Source organism: Pristiophorus japonicus, chromosome 23, assembly GCF_044704955.1.
Source record: "Pristiophorus japonicus isolate sPriJap1 chromosome 23, sPriJap1.hap1, whole genome shotgun sequence".
Taxonomy (NCBI): Eukaryota; Metazoa; Chordata; class Chondrichthyes; family Pristiophoridae; genus Pristiophorus; species Pristiophorus japonicus.
Window position 1 is genome coordinate 66,331,237 of NC_091999.1, and position 26,512 is coordinate 66,357,748.

Here is a 26,512-nt window from a genome sequence, read left to right on the forward strand (position 1 = left end):
GCCTGGAGCACCCTTGTTGAACCGTTTGTGTCTGTTCTGTTTCTTTGTGCCTGCTCACTGGGTGAGAATCAGGAGTCTTCCTGACTGGTTGCAACTTTCTGGGTTGTGATCCTGTATTGCGGGGAGTGTTATTTAACTCAGTTATTTAAGAAACTGGTACATGTGAGAAACGTGAATGATTGACTTTAAGGTTGAGGAGTCGCCGCAGAAATGAGATCAGTAACCCAAATTGTGACAGTCAGAAGGAGCAGTTCTGAAACACCACGGGGAGACACTAGAAGGAGCTTTAATCAGTTTCTAACCCGGTTGTACCTGCCCTGAAAGTGTTTGATATGACAGTGAAGAGAGAGCTTTACTCTGCAACGAACCCGTGCTTTATCTTATCTGGCAGTGCTTGGTGGGACATTGTAGAGATAGCTTTAATCAGTAATTAACCTTTTCTTTACAAGTACGTGGAGCTTAATTGGATCCATCAATATAGATTGATCTTCTATTTAATCAGAGCGAAAGGTGAGCTGGTGCGCTTTTATGGGACAGTGTATGGGGAGCATTTCTTTGTACTCGTGATAATTGTGCTTAATCTAATCGGTCAATTTGATAACGCATTTTTATGGGGAGACATTTCGTAGCACTACTCTGCAGCACTTGAGCTGGGAATGTTTGACGGGATAGTAAAGATAACGTATTACTCTGTGTGCAACCCTTGCTATACCTGTCCTGACCCACACGGCAGCATAGCGGGAGCTTTGCTCTCTTATCCGTGCTGTATCGGACCTGAGAGTGCTTGGTCAGGCAGTGTGAAGGCACCATTATCTGCGTCGAACAGATAGCAGATAAAATGCTCTTGCCAGATAGATACAATAATTCGTCCGATTGCCCAGATTAAACAACGCACATTCATTGATGTTTATATTCTTTCTGGAAAAGATGCCCAATTTTTAATGAGTTATTAATGTTTGAACATTTCGAGCATCAGATTACTAATGAACATGATTGGCCTGATCCTCAGCTCACTTTCAGAACAAAACGGTTCAGGAAATGAATAACGCTCAGAAAGCAGCGCCTGTTCTGAGCTGATGGGAGGCTACACGTTATTTCCACAATTAAAATGGAGAATATCGAAACTCCCACTTCAAATAACCGTCAAGGGGACCTCATCTTTAGAACCATTATGTTGTTCAATACTTCCTGAGAAGATTAAAGGCAGGGACAAACTGTGACAAGATGCAGCTATTGGCTTGGGTCACGACACAAGGCACACAATCACTGAGCTACAATCAATTATGTGAAACATTTAAAGAGATAGAGTTAACCTGAAATAATTCATCATTCGCAATGAATTTAAGTATTTCTAACAGCATGCGATTGACTAATTTGCGTCAGATTTATAAGATACCTTTATTTGAAATATCTTCTTTCATTTAACGAACAATAAAAACAGATCTGGTAGAGGTGTCCAAAATATGAAATGTTTCTTTCCATGAAATCTAGAAGAACTATTGCCACTGACTCGTGTAGAATGATAGCATCTCACATAACTGATATTGGCCATTCAGGCATCGTGCCTGTCCCGGCTCTCAAAGAGCTGTACAATTTAGTCCAGCACCCCAGGACTTTCCTTGTAAACTTGCAAATGAGTCCTCCTAACGTACAGGAGAAACTGCCTGGAGCATTCCTGAAATTACCAACCCTCTGTGTGAAAGAAATCACCCCAATTTCCGCTTTTGATCTTTTGACAATTATTTTAAATAAGTGACCTTTGGTTACCCAGCTACTTTCCAGCGGAAGCAGTTTCTCCCTATTTGCTCTATCAAAACCTGTCATAATGTTGAATATCTCTCTTAGTTCTCCTCTTAATCTCCGCTCTAAGGTAAACATCCCAGCTTCTCCAATCTCTCCACATAACTGAAGAGCCCATTCCTGGTATCATCATGGTAAAAGCCTCCCCTCTACATTCCCCAAGGGCTTGTATTGTTCCTACATTATTGTGCCAGAATTGTATAAAATACTCCAGCTGAGGCCTAACCAATGATCTATCAGATTAGCATAACCGCCTTGTTTTTGTAGTTAGTGCCCCATTTACAAAGTCAAGTATCCCATAAGCTTTGATAACAGCGTTACCAGTTTGCCCTGCCCACTTCAAAGATTTGTGAATATGAACATCCCGATCTCTCTATTCGTGCATCCCTTCAAAACAATACTATTTAGATAATACTGCCTCTCCATCTTCCACCCAATGAGCATCGCTTGTCAATGATTCGCATTAAATTGCAATTGCCATGTCCCGGCCCATTTCACTGGTCCATCCGTCTCCTCATGGAGTCTGCTGCTATCAACTCATTACAGGCTACGTTGCCCGGTTTTGCATCATTTTTGAACTTCGAATTTGTATTCCCTATAACCAAGTCCATGTCATTGTTATATAACAAGAACAATAATGGGAATTGAAACGGGCTATTTAACGAGAAACTTCCAATTAACCGGATTTTGGAATGGTATATTAATTGAGTGGCAGGGAGGAGGAAACTCAAGAGACATTCATTCAAGGATGGAATTGAGCTCAGATCACAGTGCGCTGAACGACATCGCTCTCCCCCAAATGCTGAGAAAATAATGGAGAGATTCGACTCAATCGCGATTCATCTACAGCTTGAATCTTAGAAACCAGACTATGGAAATGCTACCTGTAGAATTATGTGGTAGGCAAGTTTAGAGGGTTTTTTTGCTAACGTCCTAAGCAGGAATTCCGCTTTTACTTGGAAGAACAGTCACTGTTGTTTTGTAGGGATACGCCGCAGGCAATGTGCACAGAGCAAATTTCCCCAATCTGCAATGAAATAAAGGACAAGAAATGGTGCTGATTAAGAAATAAATACAGGTCGAAATAGCAGGAACACGCCTCTGTTCTTCCATTGTATGATCCAATGAAGGATTCTTTATTGCCGAGTTGTGTAAAGGTTCTTGTTGTGTAATGTGATAGTGCTCGGGGATAGAAAGGTGTGTTCCTGATCAGGGCATCGATAGGTGCTTACGATAGAACTGACAGAAGCTCAAATGCCCGATTAGTCTTTGATGGAGAAATGGTGGAATTAGTTTATTCTGCAGTCAAATATCGAGTTGTTTATTTCTTGTATAAGGACTGATTACAGAGTCTAACTTGTTCAATGGGCCATTCTTTCCCAGTAACACCGTCTGCCCCCACCCTCTACGCATTGCTCTCCTCCTTTGAACAACCCAGCACCGATGGCTCCATCATGTAGGGCTGTTTGGCGATGGACTACTCCCAGACATCAGCAGCCATTTCTGGAGGAACACAAAGAGCTGATCACCACTGCATTGAAGACCTACCAGTCATTGTTCTACAAGCAGGTTACCTACACCCTGAGCAGCCAGTTAACCATCACAGAGTCAGAGGTGGGGAGCAGCATAATCTATTGCGAGATTCGACGTGGTGGGTCGGTGTGGAACATCACAATATCAGGTTAGTGATGTGGGATACAGGGCAAACTGCGATCAGGTGAGAAGTTATGTTCAACTTGGATAGAAACTTGGTTAGACCACACTTAGAGTACTGTGCACAGTTCTGGTCTCCATATAATACTTAGAATACTGTGTGCAGTTCTAGTTTCCTTGTCACATTTAGAATATTGTTTAAATTCTGGTTTCCATCTCATACTTAGAATACTGTGTAAAGTTCTGGTCTCCATATCATACTTAGAATATTATGCACAGTTCCGGTCTCCATATCACAGTTAGAATGTGTGCACAGTTCTGTTCTCCATATCACACTTAGAATATTATTAAAGTTCTGGTTTCCATCTCATACATAGAATATGTTGTAAAGTTATGGTTTCCATACCATACTTAGAATATTGTGCACAGTTCCAGTCTGCATGTTGCACTGAGTATACTATGCACAGTTTGATCTCTGTAAGTGCCAGGTTAGTGTTAGTCGGACAGCAAATAACGTTTTAAAATATAAGGACACTTTGTATTTCGTAATCATTTATTTTGCAAGCAATGTCAATAAAATGCCTTCTCGTGAAGGTCCTGAACGGGACTTTGTTCCTCCAATTGTTCTCCTCATGCTAAGTTCCACTGAACAAATCACCAGCAGCAGATATGCAAGCGCCGTGTGTTCAATCACCGATTTCAGGCCAAAGTCACTGACCGTGAATTGGCTGAAGAGTGGACAACTCCTGGATTCGGGCTTTGTCGCCTCTCCCGTCTTTGAGGTGAGCAGAAACTGCTTGATGGCTAGTCGGCTGACAGTCCCCGCAGGGAATGGTTCAGCGGCTCGGTCTACACCTGCCAGGTCACTCATGAAGGGGTCACACAAAGCCGTAACTTCACCAGATCTCAGGGTATGAGGCACATTCCCTGCAGGTTCCAGACCATTCTGAGCGCAGATCTCAGTCAGGATTTATTTTGAAATTAGTAAAAAGCAGAGGACTATTCCTAATTCCCAATCAGGCAGTTTGTGTATTCTTGTGATACAAACTTGCTTTTATACAGCGCCTTCAGCGACCTTAGAGTGAATCAAAGCGCTTGCCAGGCAATGAATTAAGTTGCGAAATGTTGTCACAGTTGTAATGTATCAAGTGCGGCAGTCATTTAGTGCACAGCAAGCTCCCACAACCAGCAGTGTAATAATGACCATTTTTTTTGTTTCGTGATATTTCTTGAGGGATAAATATTCCCAGGCCACCAGGGGGAACTTATCTGCTTTTCATTTAAATAATTCAGGGGAACTTTTACCTCCACCTGAGAGGCCGACCGATTTTTGGTTTAACACATGATCCGACAGACGGCACATCCGACAATGCACCACGCCCCCAGTACTGCACTGAGAGACTCAGCTTACATTTTGTGATCAAGTATCTGGTGTGGAACTTCAACCCACGATCGTCTCCTTCAGGATTCCTCATTGCACAGGATTTATTAACCTCGCCAAAGAAGCTTTCCCCCTGCTCTGGTGACAGGCAGTGAGTGAAGTGTCACTTGTCTCAGGTATATCCTGAGTTGGCTGATCATATACGGAGTGGCAGTCGAAGTCTGGAATCCTTTACTGCTTACTGTCCAGGAACCCACAGCAAGAATGTGCATCGACCCTATTCAGAGCGCTGGGCCCAATTCTGGGCTCCGCACCTCAGGAAGGATATATGTGGAGGCGCTAAACTAAATGTTTACCGGAATTATACCAGGGTTAATAATGTAAAATGATCAGGAGACGAGTATAGAACGTTAAGAGATGATCCAATTGACGTGTTTAAGTTGATAAATGGAATTGATTGTGTAGATATAGAAAGATTTCTTTAGTTTGATGGGAGAGTCCAGAACAAGTAGCAGAACCTTAACATTAGAGTTAGGCCGTGCAGAGGTGATGTCAGAAAGGATTTTTTTTCATAGGAAGAATAGTGCAAGTCGGGATTTCACTCCCCAAAAGCTGCTGACACTTGCTTTCAATTGAAAGTTGAAAACTGAGATTGATAGATTTTAGTTCGGCATGATTATCAAGGCATACATAACCACGGCGTGAAGATGGTGTTGAGTGTTGTTCAGCCATGATCTAACTGGATGGCGGGACAGGATGGATGGGCTGAATGGCCTTCTCCTGTTCCTATGTTGCTATTAATGCCCTGAGGTCATAGTGCCTTCTGACTCTCTCTCACCAGGCATGATAAATGTTCAGAAATAACAGATATTTACAAAGCACCTCATATCATTACAAATGATGCCCCACCAAAAAAGACGCCTTGCAACTCCATTCCGCGGACTTTGCACTTCTCCTCTGACGGGGGCTGTGACTGGTTCCTGCACATTTTCATCGCAACAAAAATCGCAGCAAGAGACCAGAAACTTAACTTTGTTTCCTGTTGTCCCATAAATCCTGAACTTAATTTGACACTGGTTTGGAACTACTATAATGCTGGTGTAGACCTCTTGAACTACCGGCTATTCGGGCTTCAGGTATTACAACCAGCGGAGATGCACTTGAGTGCAAGAATCTACAGACGGGCGTAAAGGAGCAAGGGATTTCAGGAAGGGCGCTATTCAGTGCCTATCACAATTGCGTCCCAATGTATTCACATTTTACGCCAGGCATTTGCTTCACAGCCCATTACAGGTGGCGTGGGCTGCAAATGCACAAGAAACGTTACAGATCTCCCGGAATCGTTGCCAATTCATTGTCCTTCCAATAACCCCTGTGTTCAAGCAATAGCGAGAGGTTGATATCTAAAAAGTGATTTATTCCCCTTGAAAGAGTTAAGGCTAAATATTGGTGTCCTGATTCTGAAGATGCAGCGTTTCCTGATTTTAATTCCTGTCTCGCAGTGGATGTCCCATGCAGCGATTCAAAAATCACTCTTCGCCCCCCGTCACTGGAACAGGTCTTACTGGAGGCGATAGTGACCTCAACCTGCGTCATGTCTGACGCTCCTTATGGGCTTACCGTGTCCTGGACTCGAGAATAGGAGGCTTTGAAATCAGAGATTGCCGGCCAACCCGGAGAGGATCCCAACAGCGTGATCAGCTACTTAATCATCTCGACACAAGACTGGCTGAGTGGGGATAAGTTCTACTGCGTGGTGAGCCATTAGGAAATGCCGACACCTATCAGAGATTTCATCCAAAAGGAAAAGGGTGAGCGGGGAGATTGTTCCAAAAAGTGAGACACTACGACTATTTCCGATGCATGTGCAAGGGCCAGTTCATAATATAAAGTGTTTAATGGGCTACTCTGATCATTCAGTTTGGTAATTCCACCAACTTAGCATTCTGGGACCTGACATTATGCATTTAAGGGGAAACTGGTTAAGTCCATGAGAAAGAAAGGATGATAAGGGTATGTTATTCGGATGAGATGAAGTGGGCTAGGAGGAGGCTTGTGTGGATCATAAACACCGGCATAGACCAGTTGGCCAAATCTCCCTGTTCTGTGCATTAAATTCGATGTAAGTGATTGGCTGGTGATTGGTGATTAGTATTTCTTTTTTCTCTTCGATAACAGTGAGTAAACTTGAGCATTGTTGTTGCTGATCTAAGGGTTGAGTCATGGCAGGACAGCTCGGTCACGTGTTATGCTCCACCTGTACCATGTGGGAACTCAGGGACGACACCAGTGTTCATGACGACTAAGTGTGAAGGAAGTGTATCCGCCTCCAGCTCCTGATGGACCGCGATGCGTAATTAGAGCTGAGGGTGGATTCACTCTGGAGCATCTATGATGCTGAGATTAACGTGAGTAGCACGTGTAGCGAGTTGGTCGTACCGCAGGGAAACGGTCCACAGCCAGATAGGGAATGGAAGACCAGCAGGAAGAGCAGTGCATGTAAGGTAGTGCAGGGGTCCCCTGTGGTGAAACCCCTGCAAAACCTATAAACTTCTTTGGGTACTGTTGGGGGGGATGAATCATCAGGGGAGGGCAGCAGCAGCCAAGTTCATGGCACCGTCGCTGGCTCTGTTGCACAGGAGGGCAGGAAAACGTGTGGGAGAGCGATAGTGATAGGTGATTCAATTGTAAGGGGAATAGATAGGAATTTCTGCGGCCGCAGCCGAGACTCCAGGATGGTATGTTGCCTCCCTGGTGCAAGGGTCAAGGATGTCTCGGAGAGGGTGCAGGACATTCTAAAAATGGAGGGAGAACATCCAGTTGTCGTGGTGCACATTGGTACCAACGACATAGGTAGATATATGGATGAGGTCCTACGAAAGATATTTAAGGAGCTCGGAGCTAAATTAAAAAGTAGGACCTCAAAAGTAGTAATCTCGTGATTGCTACAAGTGCCACGTGCTCGTCAGAGTAGGAATCGCAGGATAGTTCAGAAGAATACGTGGCTTGAGCAGTGGTGCAGCAGGGAGGGATTCAAATTCCTGGGGCATTGGAACTGGTTCTGGGGGAGGTGGGACCAGGATAAACCGGACGGACTGCACCTGGGCAGGACGGAGCCAATGTCCTTGGGGGAGTGTTTGTTAGTGCTGTTGGGGAGGAGTTAAACTAATATGGTAGGGGAATGGGAACCAATGCAGGGAGAACAAGGGAAACAAAAAGAGACAAAAGCAAAAGACAGAAAGGAGATGAGGAAAAGTGGAGGGCAGAGGAACCCAAGGCAAATAACAAAAAGGGCCACTGTACAGCAAAATTCTAAAAGGATAAAGGGTGTTAAAAAAACAAGCCTGAAGGCTTTGTGTCTTATTGCAAGGAGTATCCATAATATGCTGGATGAATTAACTGTGCAAATAGATGTTAACAAAAATTATGTGATTGGGATTACTTTGACGTGGCTCCAGGTTAATCAGGGCTGGGAACTCAACGTTCAGGGGTACTCAACATTCAGGAAGGATATAATAAAATGAAAAGGAGGTGGGGTATCATTGCTCGTTAAGGAGGAGATTAATGCAATAGTTAGGAACGACATTATGTTGGATGATGTGGAATCTATATGGGTAGAGCTGCAGAACACGAAAGGGCAAAATACGTTAATGGGTGTTGTGTACAGATATCCAAAGAGTAGTAGTGATGTTGGGGAGGGCATCAAACAGGAAATTAGGGGTGCATGCAATAAAGGTGCAGCTGTTACAATGGGTGAAACATAGAAACATAGAAACATAGAAAATAGGTGCAGGAGCAGGCCATTCAGCCCTTCTAGCCTGCACCGCCATTCAATGAGTTCATGGCTGAACATGAAACTTCAGTACCCCCTACCTGCTTTCTCGCCATAACCCTTGATCCCCCGAGTAGTAAGGACTTCATCTAACTCCCTTTTGAATATATTTAGTGAATTGGCCTCAACTACTTTCTGTGGTAGAGAATTCCACAGGTTCACCACTCTCTGGGTGAAGAAGTTTCTCCTCATCTCGGTCCTAAATGGCTTACCCCTTATCCTCAGACTGTGACCCCTGGTTCTGGACTTCCCCAACATTGGGAACATTCTTTCTGCATCTAACCTGTCTAAACCCGTCAGAATTTTAAACGTTTCTATGAGGTCCCCTCTCATTCTTCTGAACTCCAGTGAATACAAGCCCAATTGATCCAATCTTTCTTGATAGGTCAGTCCCGCCATCCCGGGAATCAGTCTGGTACTTTAATATGCACATAGATTGGGCTAACCAAACTGGAAGCAATACGGTGGAGGAGGTTTTCCTGGAGTGCATAAGGGATGGTTTTCTAGACCAATATGTCGAGGAACCAACTAGAGGGGAGGCCATCTTATACTGGGTGTTGTGTAATGAGAGAGGATTAATTAGCAATCTCGTTGTGCGAGGCCCCGTGAGGAAGAGTGACCATGATATGCTGGAATTCTGCATTAGGATGGAGAATGAAACAGTTAATTCAGAGACCATGGTCCCGAATTTAAAGAAGGGTACTTTGAAGGTATGAGGCGTGAATTGTCTAGGATAGATTGGCGAATGATACTTAAGGGTTTGACTGTGGATGGGCAATGGCAGACATTTAGAGACCGCATGGATCAACTACAACAATTGTACATTCCTGTCTGGCGTAAAAATAAAATAGGGAAGGTGCCTCAAACTTGGCTATCAAAGGAAATCAGGGATAGTATTAAAGCCAAGGAAGTGGCATGGAAATTGGCCAGAAATAGCAGCGAACCCGGGGACAGGGAGAAATTTAGAACTCAGCAGAAGAGGACAAATGCTTTGATTAACGCAGGTAAAATGGAGTACGAGAAGAAGCTTGCAGGGAACATTAAGACGGATTGCAAAAGTTTCTATCGGTATGTAAAGAGAAAAATGTTAGAGGAAAGACAAACGTAGGTCCCCTGCAGTCAGAATCAGGGGAAGTCATAACGGGGAACAAAGAAATGGCGGAACAATTGAAAAAGTACTTTGGTTCGGTATTCACGAAGGAGGACACAAACAACCTTCCGGATATAAAAGGAGTCAGAGGATCTCGTAATGAGGACGAACTGAGGGAAATCCTTATTAGTCGGGAAATTGTATTGGGGAAATTATGGGATTGAAGGCCGATAAATCCCCAGGGCCTGATGGACTGCATCCCAGAGGATTTAAGGAGGTAGCCTTTCAAATAGCGGATGCATTGACAGTCATTTTCCAACATTTCATTAATTCTGGATCAGTTCCTATGGAGTGGAGTGTAGCCAATGTAAACCCACTTTTTAAAAAAGAAGGGAGAGAGAAAACAGGGAATTATAGACCGGTCAGCCTGACATTGGTAGTGGGTAAAATGATGGAATCAATTATTAAGGATATCATAGCAGTGCATTTGGAAAGAGGTGACATGATAGGTCCAAGTCAGCATGGATTTGTAAACGGGAAATCATGCTTGACAAATCTTCTGGAAATTTTTGAGGATGTTTCCAGTAGAGTGGACAAGGGAGCACCAGTTGATGTGGTATATTTGGACTTTCAGAAGGCTTTCGACAAGATCCCACACAAGAGATTAATGTGCAAAGTTAAAGCACATGGGATTGGGGGAAGTTTGGTAACATAGATTGAGAACTGGTTGTCAGACAGGAAGCAAAGAGTAGGAGTAAATGGGGACTTTTCAGAATGGCAGGTAGTGACGAGTGGGGTGCAGCAAGGGCCCCAGCTGTCTACACTGTACATGAATGATTTAGACGAGGTGATTAAATGTAGTATCTATAAATGTGCGGATGACACTAAGTTGGGTGGCAGTGTGAGCTGTGAGGAGAGTGCTATGAGGCTCCAGAGCGACTTGGATAGGTTAGGTGAGTGGGCAAATGCATTGGCAGATGATGTATAATGTGGTTAAATGTGAGGTTATCCACTTTGGTGGTAAAAACAGAGAGACAGACTATTATCTGAATGGTGACAGATTTGGGAAAGCGGAGGTGCAACGAGACCTGGGTATCATGGTACATCAGTCATTGAATGTTGGTATGCAGGTTCAGCAGGTGGTTAAGAAAGAAAATGTCATGTTGGCCTTCATAGCGAAGGGATTTGAGTGCAAGGACAGGGAGGTGTTGCTACAGTTGTACAGGGTCTTGGTGAGGCCACACCTGGAGTATTGTGTTCAGTTTTCGTCTCCTAACATGAGGAAGGACATTCTTGCGATTGAGGGAGTGCAGCGAAGGTTCACCAGACTGATTCCCGGAATGGCTGGACTGACCTGCCAAGAAAGACTGGATCAACTGGGCTTTTATTCACTGGAGTTCAGAAGAATGAGAGTGGACCTCATAGAAACGTTTAAAATTCTGACGGGGTTAGACAGGTTAGATGCAGGAAGAATGTTCCCAATGTTGGGGAAGTCCAGAACGAGGGGTCACAGTCTAATGATAAGGGTTGAGCCACTTAGGACCGAGATGAGGAGAAACTTCTTCACGCAGAGAGTGATGAACCTGTGGCTTTCTCTCCAACAGAAATTTGTTGAGGCCAATTCACTAAATATATTCAAAATGGAGTTAGATGTAGTCCTTACTACTTGGGGGACCAAGTGGTATGGCGAGAAAGCAGGAATGGGGTACTGAAGTTGCAACTTCAGCCATGAACCTATTGAAAGGTGGTGCAGGCTGGAAGGCCCGAATGGCCTACTCCTGCATCTATTTTCTATGTTTCTATGGGACATTAGCTTGCATGATGTTGAATCTGTATGGGTAGAGCTGCGAAACACCATAGTGCAGACAACGTTAGTGGCAGTTGTGTACAGACCACCAAACAGTAGTAGGGAGATTGAGGATGGCATCAAACAGGAAATTATGGACGTGTGCAATAAGGGTACAGCAATCATCATGGGTGACTTTAATCTACATTTTGATTCGGCTAACCAAACTGGTAGCAATACTGTGGAGGAGATTTCCTTTGGAATGTATAATGGATGCATTTCTTAACCAGTATGTCGAGGAACCAACTAGAGTGCAGGCAATCCTCGTCTGAGTGTTTTGCAATGAGAAACGGACTAATTAGCAACCTTATGTTGCGAGGCCCCTTGGGGAAGAGTGACCATAATATGGTAGAATTAGTCACAAAGATGGAGAGTGACACAATTAATTAAGAGACAATGATCCCGAACTTAAAGAAAGGAAAATTCGATGGTATGAGACATGAATTGGCTAGGATAGCCTCGCGAATGATACTTAAAGGTTTGACAGTGGATAGTCAATGGCAGACATTTAAAGATCACATGGATGAACTACAACAATTGTACATCCCTGCGTGGTGTAAAAAAAATAAAGGGAAGGTGGACCAACCGTGGCTAACAAGTGAAATTAGTCAAAGTTTTAAATCCAAGGAAGAGGCTTATAAATTGGCCAGATAAAGCAACAAACCTGAGAAAGGGGAGAAATTTAGAATTAAGCAGAGGAGGACTAAGGGTAGAATTAGGAGGGGGAAAATAGAGTATTATAGTAAGCTTGCTGGGAACATAAAAACTGACTGCAAAACCTTCTACAGACATCTGAAGAGAAAATGATTAGTGAAGACTAATGTATGTCCCTAGCTTTCAGAATCAGGGGGAATTCATAATGGGGAACAAGGAAATGTGAGCCCAATTGAACAAATACTTTGTTTCTGTCTTCACGAAGGAAGACACGAATAACCTCCAGAAAATATTAGAGGACCGAGGGTCTAGCGAGAAGGGGGAACTGAGAGAAATCCTTCGTTGTCAGGAAATTGTGTTGTGGAAATTGAAGGGGCTGAAGGCCGATAAATCACCAGGGCCTGAACGTCTGCATCCTAGAGTAATAGGGAAGTGATCCTAGAAATAGTGGATGCAGTGGTGGTCATTTTCCAACATTCCATGATCTCTGGTTCAGTTCCTATGGATTGGAGAATAGCTAATGTAACCCCAGTTTTAAAAAAGGAAGCAGAGAGAAAATTGGGAATTATATACCGGTTAGCCTCACATCAGTAGTGGGGAAAATTCTGGAATCAATTATTAATGATTTAAAAGCAGCGCATTTGAAAAGCAGTTACAGGATAGGTCCAATTCAGCATGGATTTATGAAAGGGAAGTCATGCTCGACAAATCTTCTTGAGCTTTTTGAGGATTTAACGAGTAGAGTGGATAAGGGAGAACCAGTGGATGTGGTGTATTTGGACTTTCAAAACGCTTTTGAAAATGTCCCAGACAAGAGATTAGTGTGCAAAATTAAGGCATATGGAATTGGTGGTGATGTATTCACATGGATAGAGAAACATAGAAACATAGAAACATGGAAAATAGATGGAGGATTAGGCTATTCGGCCGTTCGAACCTCCACCACCATTCAATATAATCATGGCTGATTATTCATTTAATACACAATTCCTGCTTTCTCTCCATACCCCTTGATCATTTTAGCCGTGAGGGCCATCATAGGCAGTCTCTCGGAATCGAGTTAGACATGCTTCCACTCTCAAAGTAAGTTCTCTGATGGCTGAACAGTCCACTACGATAGCCACAGACCCTGTTACAGGGGGACAGACATTCATCTAAGGAAGGGGTCGGTAGGGCTAGTTTGCCGCGTGCTCCATCCCCTGCCTGCACTTGACTTCTTCAAGCTCTTTGCGTTGAGACTCGATGAGCTCAGCGCCCTCCCGAATGCACTTCCTCCACTTAGTGCAGTCTTGGTCCAGTGACTCCAAGGCGTCGGTGGGGATGTTGCACTTTACCAGGGAAGCTTTGAGGGTGTCCTTGTAACGTTTCCACTGCCACTTTTGGCTCGTTTACCATGAAGAAGCTCTGCATGAAGCATTTGCTGAGAGAGTCTCGTATCTGGCATTCAAACTCTGTCGCCTGTCCACGGGGTTGATCAAGTGTGGTCAGTGCATCAATAATGGGGATGTTAGCCTGGTCGAGGACACTGATGTTGGTGCGCCTGTCCTCCCAGGAGATTTGCAGGATCTTCCAAAGACATCTTTGATGTTATATCACCAGCGACTTGAGGTGTCTACTGTACATGGTCCATGCCTCGGATCCTTACATGAGGGCGGGATTTTCTACAACCCTGTAGACCATGAACTTGGTGGTAGATTTGAGCGCCTGTTCTTCAAACACTCTTTTCCTCAGACGGCCGAAGGCTGCACTGGTGCACTGTAGCTGATGTTGAATCTCTGCATCAATCTCTGCCTTTGTTGATAAGAGGCGCCGAGAAATGAGAAATGGTCCACGTTGTCCAGGGCTGCGCCGTGGATCTTGATGATTGGAGGGCAATGCTGTGCGGCGGGGATAGGCTGGTGGAGGATCTTTGTCTTACAGATGTTAAGCGTAAGGCCCATGCTTTTATATGCTTCAGTGAATACATTGACTAAATCCTGGAGTTCAGCCTCTGAATCTGCGCAGATGCAGGCGCCGTCTGCGTATTGTAGCTTAACGACAGAGATTGGTATGATCTTGGACCTGGCCTGGAGGCAGCATAGGGTAAACAGCTTGCCACTGGTTCTGTAGTTTAGTTCCAGTCCAGCGGGGAGCTTGTTGATTGTGAGGTGGACCATAGTGGCGAGGAAAATTGAGAAGAGCGTTGGGGCGATGGCGCAGCCCTGTTTCAGTCAGGTCGGACGTGCATTGGGTCTGTAATGCATCTGTTGGTAAGGATCACGGCCTGCATGTCATCGTGAAGCAGGCAGAGGATGTTGACAAACTTTTGGGACACCAAAAATGGAGGAGGACGCTCCATAGTCCTTCACGGTTGACAATGACGAAGGCATTTGTAAGATCGAAAAAGGCCTTGTATAAGGGCTGGCGCTGGTCCCTGCATTTTTCCTGCAGCTGTTGCGCTGTAAATTTCATGTCCATTGTGCCCCGGAGGAGACGAAATCTGCACTGTGACTCCAGTAGCAACTCCTCGGCTACAGGGATAAGACGATTGAGGAGAACTCGAGCGACAACTTTCCCAGTGTTTGATAGCAGGGAGATTCCCCTGTAGTTGCCGCAGTCGGACTTGTCCCCTTTTTCCAAAATGGTCACAACCACTTCTTCTCTGAGATCTCCCGGCATGCTCTCCTCCCTTCAGATGAGAGAGATGAGGTCATGTATCCGTGCCAACAGCGTCTCTCCGCCATAGATTAGCGCCTCAGTAGGGATTCCATCTGCACCCATAGCCTTGTTGTTCTTGAGCTGTTTTTTGGCTTTGCCTACCTCGTGCAACGTTGGAATTTCACTGAGTTGGTGGCGGGTCACATGCTGTGGAATGGAGTCGAGAACAATCGAGCTGAAGGCAGATCTTCAAAGTTCTCCTTCCATTAGGCCCTGACAGCCTCGGTGTCCTTGGTGAATGTTTCCCTTTTGTTGGCCAGGAGTGATGTGCGGCCTTGGGAGTTTGGACCATAGGTGGCCTTGACTGCAGTGAAGAATCCTCACATATCGTGGCTATCGACCAGCTGCTGTATTTCCTGTGCTTTCTCCATCCACCACCTCTTCTTTAGGTCCCGTATTTTTTGTTGGACCTGAGTCTTGAACCGTGTGTAATGTTGTTTTGCAACTCCAGAGTTGGGTTGTTGCTTGAGGCACAGACATTATTTGTACTTGCGATCTATTAGTTCTTCGATCTCCTGATCATTTACATCAAACCAGTCCTGATGTTTTCTGGTTGAGTGACCAAGTTTCTGTTCACAGGCACTGGTTATAGAGGCCTGGAGGGCAGACCAAGCGCTGTGGGCATTCAGCATCTCAGGATCATCATGGCATGTCAGATTGACTGTGAGGCACTGGCTGTATAAGTTTCTCTTAGCTGAATCTCGTTTTGCGCCCGCATTAACATTTTTGTGGAACTGCTTCTGCTGTCCCCTCTGCTTTGGGGCTCTGTTATTGTTGAAGATGGATTGGATTAGGCGGTTGTCCATCCACCAGTCACCAGCTCCTATCATGGCGCGGGTGATGCGCTCATCCTTGTGATCCCTCGCTCAGACGATCACATAGTCAAGCATTTGCCAGTGTTTGGAGCGAGGGTGTTGCCACGATGCCTTTTATTTGTCACTCTGGTGGAACAGGGTGTTGGTGATGAGGGGTACATGTTCTATACATTTTGTCAGGAATAGGGTACCACTGGAGTTGGCTTTTCCTACCACCTTTTTGCCAATCACGCCTCCCCAGTGGGTTGCTTCTTTAGCGACCCCGGCATTAAATCACCCATGTGGATCAATTTTCGCACCTGGGGACGCGGGACAAGGATGTCTCGAGGTTGGAATATCAGCACTCCATATCAACTTCCGTTGTATCGTGTGTGGGGCATACGCACTGATGGCTGTGGCGCACTGGTTGAGGGACAGGGTAAGATGAAGAGGCATGCGGCGTTCGTTAACCCCACGGGGGGGGGGGGGGTCTTTGTGGTAATTGACCAGCTCAGTCCTGACGGCAAATCTGACTCCATGAAGGTGGCGTTCTGCCTCAGGATTCCCTTTCCAGAAAAAGGTGTAAACTCCACCATGTTCCGTTCAACTGGCCCTCCCTTCCTCACCGGGTCTCGCTTAGGGTGGCGATGTCAATGACAAAATGTCTGAGTCCCCGGGCAACTATGGCGGTGACGCGTTCCGGCCTGTTGCTGTTGGCGTTGTCCATGAGGCTCCTGATGTTCCAGGTCCCGAACTTCATACTGACGGAGTGGAAGATGCCTATGCATGACTTCTTTTAATGTGGGGTGGCCGCTGCACACCGGCAACCACACGGGCTTAGCTGAGCAAAGTCTTGGTCCAGTGCCAAGGGGATCCAAAACAACTGGAGACCAGGCACACCTCTATAAGACTACTTGCCTATGGTGAAGGGTTGGCTGCAAGCTCGGCGCTGAGTAGTGACATTGATGAGGGCCACATCTTACTCCCTTTTGAATAAACTAACGAACTATCCCGAACAACTTTCTGTGGTAGAGAATTCCACATGCCCACAACTCTCTGGCAGAACTGGTTGGCAGATAGGAAGCAAAAAGTGGGAATAAACGAGTCGTTTTCAAATGGCAGGCAGTGACGAGTGGGTTGCTGCAGGGTTCAATGCTTGGACCCCAGAAATTTACAATATATATTAATGATTTAGACGATGGAATTGAATGTAATATCTCCAAGTTTGCAGATGGCACTAAGCTGGGTGGCAGTGCGAGCTGCGAGGAGGACACTAAGAGGATGCAGGGGGACTTGGCCAGGTTAGGTAAATACGCAAATGCATGGCAGATGCCGTATACTGTGGACAAGTCTGAGGTCACCAAATTTGGTGGCAAAAACAGGAAGGCAGATTATTACCAGAACGGTGACATATTAGTAAAACAGGAGGTGCAACGAGACCTGGGTGTCATTGTACATCAGTCATTGAAGGTAGGCATGCAGGTACACCAGGCGGTGAAGAAAGAAAATGTAATGCTGGCCTTCATAGCGAGGGGATTTGAGCAGGGAAGTCTTGCTGCAATTGTACACGGCCTTCGTGAGACCACACCTTGAATGTTGTGCGCAGGTTTTGTCTCATAATCTGACGAAGGACGTGCTTGCTATTGAGGGAGTGCAGCCAAGGTTCACCAGACTGATTGCCAGGATGGCAGGACTGATATATGAAGACAAATTGAATCGGCTAGGCTTACACTCACTGGAATTTCGAAGAATGAGCGGGGATCTCATAGAATGTATACAATTCTGACGGGACTGGACAGGTTAGATGCAGGAAGAATGTTCTCGCTTTTAGGGAGATCCAGAAGCAGGGGGCACAGTCTCAGTATAAGGGGAAAGCCATTTAGGACCGAGATAAGGAGAAACATTTTCACCCAGAGAGTTGGGAACCTATGGAATTCTCTGCTACAGAAGGTTGTTGAGTCCAGTTCATCAGAAATATACAAAATGTGGTCCTAATGGCAAAATGGATCAGGAGGTATGGAGAGATTGCTGGGGTGTGGTACTGAGGGTGAATGATACGCCATGATCATATTGAATGGCGGTGCAAGCACCAAGGGCCGAATGGCCTGTTCTTGTGCCTATTTTCTATTTTTCTATATCTTTCCTTACTATTGCGTTAATCTCCTATTTTAACCAGTAACGCTACCCCACCTCCTTTTATTCTGTCTGTCCTTCATGAACATTGAATACCCCTGGATGTTGAGTTCCCAGCACTTGGTTACCTTGGAGCCATGTCTCCGTAATCCCAATTACATCACAGTCGTTAACAGCTGTCTGCGCAGTCTATTCATGCACATTATTAAGAATGCTCCTCGCATTCAGAATCAGAGCCTTCAGGCTTGTTTTTTTAAACACTCTGTCCTTTTAGAATTATGTTGTGATGTGGCCCTTTTTGATTTTTGCATTTCTCTGCCCTACACTCCTGCTTTTCTCGTTGCTACCTTTTGCTTCTGCCCCCATTTTACTTCCCTCTGCCTTGCTGCATCGATTGCCACCCCCTATGCTTTTTGTTTAACCCCTCCCAAGTGCACTAGCAAATACTCCGCCTACGACATCGGTTCCAGTCCTGCTCAGGTGCAGACCGTCCGGTTTGTACTGGTCCCACCTTCCCGAGAATCGGTTCCAATGGCCCAGGAATTTGAATCCTTCCCCCTTGCACCAAATTCCAATTCATGGTGATGAGATCCACAGATAGAAAGAAACATAGAAACATAGAAAATAGATGCAGGAGTAGGCCATTCGGTTCTTCCAGACTGTACCACCATTCAATAAGATCATTGTTGATCATCACCTCAGTAAACTTTTCCTGCTTTCTCTCCATACCCCTTGATCCATTTAGGCGTAAGGGCCATATCTAACTCCCTCTTGAATATATCCAAATAACTGGCATCAACAATTCACTACGATCGGGAATTCCACAGGTTAACAACTATCTGAGTGAAGAAGGTTCTCCTCATCACATTCCTAAATGGCTTACCCCTTATTCTTAGACTGTGTCCCCTGGTTATGGACTTCCCCAACATCGGGAACATTCATTCTTCATCGAACCTGTCAAGTCCCGACAGAATTATATGTATTTTTATGAGATCCTATTTTTAAAAAAGTGCTGTGACATTAGCAACCGTCCAGTCCATTGGAACCGATCCAAAGTCGATAAACTGTTGGAAATGGATCACCAATGCATCCACTATTTCTGGGGCCACTACTCTGGGATGCAGACTATCAGGCCCTGAGGATTTATCGGCCTTCAATCCCATCAATTTCCCGAACACAATTTCCCACCTAATAAGGATATCCTTCAGTTCCTCCTTCTCACTAGACACTCGGTCCCCTAGTATTTCCGGAAGGTTATTTGTGTCTTCCTTCGTGAAAACAGAACCAAAGTACTTGTTCAATTGTCTGCCATTTCCTTGATCCCCATTATAAATTAACCTGAATCCGCTGCAAGGGACCTACGTTTGTCTTCGCGAATGTTTTCCTCTTCACATATCTATAGGAGATTTTTCAGTCAGTTTTTATGTTCCCAGCAAGCTTCTTCGCGTATTCTATTTTCCCCCTACAATTAAACTCTTTGTCCTACTCTGCTGAATTCTAAATTAACCCAATCCTCAGGTTTGCTGCTTTTTCTGGCCAATTTATATGCGTCTTCCTTGGATTTAACGCTATCCTTAATTTCACCTTGTTAGCCACGGTTGAGCCACATTCCCCGTTTTATTATTAATCCAGACAGGGATGTACAATTATTGAAGTTCATCCATGTGATCTTTAAATGTCTGCCATTACCTATCCACCGTCAACCCTTTAAGTATCATTCGCCAGAATATTCCAGCCAATTCACGTCTCATACCATCGAAGTTACCTTTCGCTCAGTTCAGGACCCGAGTCTCGATATTAATTGTGCCACTCACCATCTTAATAAAGAAATCTATCATATAATGATCATTCTTCCCCAAGCGGCCTCGCACAACAAGATTGCTAATTAGTCATTTCTCATTACACATCACCCAGTCTAGGGTGGGCTGCCGTCTCGTTGGTTTCTCGAAATATTGGTTCAGAAAACCAACCCTAATACACTCCAGGAAATCGTCCTCCATCCTATTGGTACCAGTTTAGTTAGCGCAATCTATATGTAGATTGAAATCGCCCATGATAACTGCTGTACCTTTATTGCATGCAGCCCTAATTTCTTGTTTGATGCTGTCCTCAACCTCACTACTACGTTTGGTGGTCTGTACACAACTCCCACTAGCGTTTTCCGCCATTAGCTATTCCGCAGCTCCACCAATACAGATTCCACATCATCCAATCTAATGTCCTTCCTTACTATTGCATTAATTTCCTCTTTAACCAGCAACGCTATCCTACCTCCGTTTTCTTTCTGTCTATCATTCCTGAATGTTGAATACCCCTGGATGTTGAGTTCCCAGCATTGGCCACCCTGGAGTCATGTCTATGTTGTGCCAATCATAACATATTCAGTAATTGCTGCCTGTGCAGTTAATTCGTCCAACTAATTACGAATACTCCTCGCATTGAGGCACAGAGTCTACAGGCTTGTCTTTTTAACACACTTTGCCCTTTTAGAATTTTGCTGCAATGTGGCTCTTTTTGATATTTGCCTTGACTCTCTCTGCCCTCCACTTTTACTTTTCTTCTTTCTATCTTTTGCTTCTGCACATATTTAACTTCCCTCTGTCTCACTGCATAGGTTCCCCTCCCCCTGCCATATTAGGTTAACGCCGCCCTAACAGCTCCAGTAAACGCTCCCACGAGGACTTTGGCTCTTGTCCTGCCCGGGGTAAGACCGCCCGGTTTGTACTGGTCACAGCTCCCCCAGAACTGGCTCCAATGTTCCAAGAATTTGAATCCCTCCCTTCTGCACCACGCCCCAAGCCACGTATTCACCTGAGATATCCTGAGATTGCTAGCCTGACTAGCACGTGAAACTGGTAGCAATCCTGAGATTACTATCATTGACGTCCTACTTTTAAAATGTAACTCCTAGCTCCCTAAATTCAGCTTGTAGGACCTCATCACGTTTTCTACATATACCGTTGGTACCTATATGCACCACGACAACTGGTTGTTCACCCTCCCCTTTCAAAATGTCCTGCACCTGATCCGAGACATCCTTGACCCTTGCACCAGGCAGTCAACATAAAATCCTGGAGTCTAGATTGCCACCGCAAAAACGTCCATCTATTCCCCTTAAAATAGAATCTCCTACCACTATTACTCTCCCACTCTCTTTCCAGCCCTCCTGTGCAGCAGAGCCACCCACAGTGCCATGGACCTGGCTGCTGCAGCTCCCCCCTGATGAGTCACCCCCCGAACAGTATCCAAAGCGGTGTATCTCTTTTGCAGGGGGATATGAAGGCAGGGGACCCCTGCACTACTTTCCTTCCACTGCTCTTCCTGTTCATCACCCATCCCCCATCTGGCTGTGTAACATTTATCTGTGGTGTGGCCAAATCACTAAACGTGCAACTCAGGATATCCTCAGCATCATGGATGCTCCACAGTAAATCGACCCGCAGCTCCACTGCCACAATGCGGTCTGTTAGGTGCTGCAGGCGGATACACTTCGCGCAACTGTAGTCTTCAAGGATACTGGAAGTGCCCCTGACTTCCCACATTGCACAGGATGAGCCCAACTAGCGTCCGAGCTCTCCTGCCATGATTTAACCCTGAGATTGACTTAATGTGGCAACAAAAATGATAAAGTATACCTACTGCTAAACGAAAGAGGCAGAGGCAGAGACTGAGAGGTACAGATACATTTCACTATTCCATTTCTTGATCAGTTGAGAGTATCGCAGAGACAAATGCAGATTGAACAGTTGACAATCGGGTATCACTGAGCAGGGTGGGAGGAAATCAGTGTAAAATTAAACAATTACCGGGAGTGGGGCTCGAATCCATATGTTTAAAAACACATTAGATTTTAAGTCCAACGCCTTAACAACTCGGCCAACCTGGCTCACGCAACGATGCGACTCGGTCTTTTTGAGAATCTGGGCTTCGACCCCACCCCCACAGACACACACAGACCCACAGGCTTTCTTTGAGCATTTTCGAATATTTTTGGGAATATTGACACGGTGGCAACTCCTCCATTATTTTTCGAATACAGCTGTAGGAACATTCACATCCACACGAGAGTGCAGACGGAGCTTCAATTTAACATTTCATCCGAAAGTCAACAGCTTTAACAATGCAAAATTCCCCAAGTACTGCATTTGAGTGTCAGCCAAGATATAAACATAGAAATTAGCTGCCGGAATAGGTTATTCGGCCCTTCGAGCCTGCACCGCCATTCAATGAGTTCATGGCTGACCATGCAACTTCAGTACACCATTCCTGCTTTCGCGCCATACCCCTTGATCCCCCTGGTAGTAAGGAATACTTCTAACTCCTTTTTGATGTTGTGCTCAAGTATCAGGAGTTGGACCTACACACACAACCTCCTGATTCAGTCGAGAATGGAGCCACTGATCCAAAGCCGATATCAAAGATCACAACCGTATTATTTTCCCCAAGTTTTTAAAAAAGTTCCAGGACATACCAAATTCATGGTGATGATTTCCACAGACAGTTGCCAAACACAGGGACATACATACCAATTGACATACACAGACACACACACACACAATAACAAAAATATGCATGCATCAACATAGAAACATATAAATTAGGTGCAGGAGTAGGCCATTCGAGCCTGTACCACCGTTCAATAAGATCATGGCTGATCATTCAACCTCAGTACCCCTTTCCTGATTTCTCTCCATACCCCTTGTTCCCTTTAGCCATAAAGGCCATATCTAATTCCCTTTTGAATATATCTAATGAACTGGCCTTAACAACTTTCTGCGGTAGAGAAATCAACAGATCAACCACTCTCTGAGTGTAGAAGTTTCTCCTCATTTCGGCCCTAAATGGCTTACCCCTTATTCTTAGACGGTGACCCTTGGTTCTCGAACTCCCCAGCAACGGAAACGTTCTTCCTACCTCTAACCTGTCCAATCTCGTCAGAATTATATCTGTTTCTATGAGATCCCCTCTCATTCTTCTAATTTCCAGTGTATATAAGTCCCGTTGATCCAGTCTGCCCTCATATGTCAGTCCTGCCATTCCGGGAATCATGCTGGTGAATCTTCGCTGTACTCCCTCAATAGCAAGAACGTCCTTCCTCAGATTTGCAGTCCAAAACTGAACGCAATAGTCCAGGTGTGGCCTCACCAAGGCCCTGTACAACTGCAGTAAGACCACCCTGCTAATATACTGAAATTCCCTAGCTATGAAGGCGAAAATGCCATTTGCTTTCTTCCCCGCCTGTTGCACCTGAATGTCAACTTTCAATGACCGATTTCCATGACACCCAGATCAAGATATACACAGAGTGCCTTAGTCAAATAGAGGGATAGACAGGCAGGGTCAGTCTTGCTACTTTGGCTGGCTTTTGCGTTTTACTATTCGGATGTATCGAGAATATTGCAGATTAATGAAAGTAAGAAATCAGCGGCTGTGTTGAAAGGTGTGGGACGTTGTTCCATCTATCTCAGAATCAGTTTGGCAGGGACCTGGTTAAATTTTCAAACAGAATGAAATATGCTGAGAAACGCAGTCGGCAAGATTCAAACCTGCGTGGGGAAACCTGAATGGATTTTTAGTTCATCGTCTTAACCACTCAGCCACGACTTTTGGCTTGCTGTCTCTTTAAATGATCCTCAGATAAAAAATCAGTCATCCATCTCTGTGCAGCAGACGGCCACAGAATTCTGGAAAAGTCTCGGTTTGCTAAAAATCTGGAAGAGGCAATATCCTCTTGCTGTATTTATACTGTTCTATATTGGTCTGGAACATTTTAATATGAATCGATACAAAGAAACAGAAGTAAAATTCTACATTTTGTAAAAGCTTCCGCTTCGTCAGGGAATTGAACGCCGGAATTCCACCTGAAAGACAAGGATACTCACCACTATATATAACGGGTATGGGTTCTGTCAGAGCAGGAATCGAGCTATGAACAGAACTGGACACCATGAGAAGTCAACAGTCACATTGAGAGACAGAGACAAACAGACAAACAGGGAGACACAGAAAGCGAGATATAGAAAACGAGAGACAGAAAATGTGAGACTGAGAAGGAGAGTCAGGCTGAGTGAGAAAAATACTCAAACACATACATACACAGAGATGTGTTTGCCTACTCCATAAAGGAAGCGAGACAAATAGTGCTTGAATGACAGGGAAAAAAACAAGGACAAAGAGAGAGATAAAGAGGGAGACAGATGGAGAGAACGACAGGTTGACAGAAAATTATAGAGACAAAAACAGCAAATGATGGAAATACTCATCGGGTTAGAGACAGTGAATAACAGAAGCAGGCAAAGACATGACAGACAGAGATGATGGGAAAGACAGAGCCAGTCAGACAGAGAATCTGAGAGAATCTCATCAGAACAGAACTGGACACCGTGAGAAAGAGGCAGATTGAAAGACAGACAGAATGAGTGAGACAAAGACTCAAACACACAAACCTCTCTAAAGAGAGAGAGGCAAAGCCCGAGCGACACAGATACATGTCACAATTTCATTTTATTTTCGGCTCAGAGTGTCACAGAGTTACAGAAAATTGCTGATTCAACCGATGAAAATCTGGTATCACTGATCAGGAGGGGGGAAATCTGTGCTAAATTCAAGTGTTACCAGGATTGGGGTATGAATCCATGCGTGTATAAACCAATTGCATCTTAAATCCAACGCCTTAACCACTAGGCAATCCTGGTCCTGTCAGTATCTGCATTCTGCCTTTGTGAGAATCTGGCCTTGAACCCCAACCCCAGAGACACACAAAGACACATCGGCCTTCAGTGACCATTTGCGAACATTTTTAGTAATATTGACACGGGGGCAAATCTCTTATTCTTTTTCGAGTAATTCTCGGGGACCTTTAACATCCACCCGAGGGTGCAGACGGAGCTTCAATTTAACATTCCATCCGAAAGTCAACAGCTTCAACATTGCAAAATTCCTAAACAAATGCACTTGAGTGTCAGCCAAGATTATATGCTCAATCTCAGGAGTGGGACTTGAACACACAATCTAATTGTTTCCGAGGGTTAAGTCATTGCAGGAGAGCTCAGTCACGTGATATTCTCCTCCTGTACCATGTAGGAACTCAGGGAGTAGTCCGTGTGCAGGAAGTGTATCCACGTGCGGGAAGTGTATCCGCCTCCAGCTCCTGACGGACCGCGTTGCGGAATTTGAGCAAAGGGTGGATTCACCCTGGAGCATCCACGATGCTGAGAATGACATGAGTAGCAAGTGTAGCGAGTTGGTCATACCGCAGGTGAAGGGTCCACAGCCAGATAGGGAATGGAAGGCCAGCAGGAATAGCATTGCAAGGAAGATAGTGCAGGGGTCCCCTGCGGTCATCCCCCTGCAAAACAGATACACCGCTTTGAGTACTGTTGACGGCGATGACTCATCAGGGGAGGGTAGCAGCAGCCATGTTCATGGCACCGTGGATGGCTCTGTTGCACAGTATGGCAGGAAAAAGAGTGGGAGACCAATAGCGATAGAGGATTCAATTGTAAGTGGAATAGATAGGCGTTTCTGCGGCTGCAACCGAGACTCCTGGAAGATATGTTGCCTCCCTGGTGCAAGGGTCAAGGGTGTCTCGGAGCCGGTGCAGGATATTCTGAAAAGGGAGGGTGAACAGCCAGTTGTCGTGGTGCACATTGGTACCAAAGATAGAGGTTAAAAAAAGGGATGAGGTCCTACGAGAAGAATTTAAGAAGCTAGGTGCTAAATTAAAAAGTAGGACCTCAAAAGTAGTAATCTCGGGATTGCTACCAGTGCCACGTGCTAGTCAGAGTAGGAATCACAGGATAGCTCAGATGAATACATGGCTTGAGCAGTAGGGAGGGATTCAAATTCCTGGGGCATTGGAACCGGTTCTGGGGGAAGTGGGACCAGTACAAACCGGACGGTCTGCACCTGGGCAGGACGAGAATCAATGCCCTAGGAGGAGTGTTTGCTAGTACTGTTGGGGAGGAGTTAAACTAACATGGCAGTGGGATGGGAACCAATGCAGGAAAGAGAGGGAAAGAAAATGGAGACAGAAGCAAAAGACAGAAAGGAGATGAGTAAAAGTGGAGTGCAGTGAAACCCAAGGCAAAAAACAATATGGGCCACTGTCCAGCAAAATTATAAAGGGTGAAAGTCGAATACAAATGCACGCATGAGAGCTCGGTGCGTCATTGCCAGGAGTATTCGGAACGCAGAAGAGGGTTCTGAGCTAGTTAGAGTGGATGAGAGCTCAGATGAACAGGACCACAAGAAAGAATGCAAAAGGCAGGAGGCAACAGAGCAGAGTAGCACTGGGGTAAGTGTAAACCACAAGGTGATAGGTAGGGACAATATGTATGAATATAAAGGGGCTGCAGGAGGCGTCAATACTAAAAATCATGGTTTAAAAACTCGTATTAAAACACGCTACCTAAACGCACGCAGCATTTATAAGAACATAAGAACATACGAATTAGAAACAGGAGGAGGCCATCTAGCCCCTCGAGCCTGCTCCTCCATTCAATAAGCTCATGGCTGATCTGGCAGTGGACTCAGCTCCACTTACCCGCCCTCTCCCCGGAACTCTTAATTCCCTTATTGGTTAAAAATCTATCGATCTGTGTCTTGAACACATTCAATGAGCTAGCCTCAA

General features: G+C 45.1%; 1 pseudogene; it reads left to right on the plus strand.

Annotated features, from left to right (window-relative positions):
- LOC139235589 (Ig heavy chain C region, secreted form-like) overlaps nucleotides 1–16,537 on the plus strand; it is a 55,260-nt pseudogene extending 38,723 nt beyond the window's left edge.
- The last annotated feature ends 9,975 nt before the right edge of the window (nucleotides 16,538–26,512 follow it).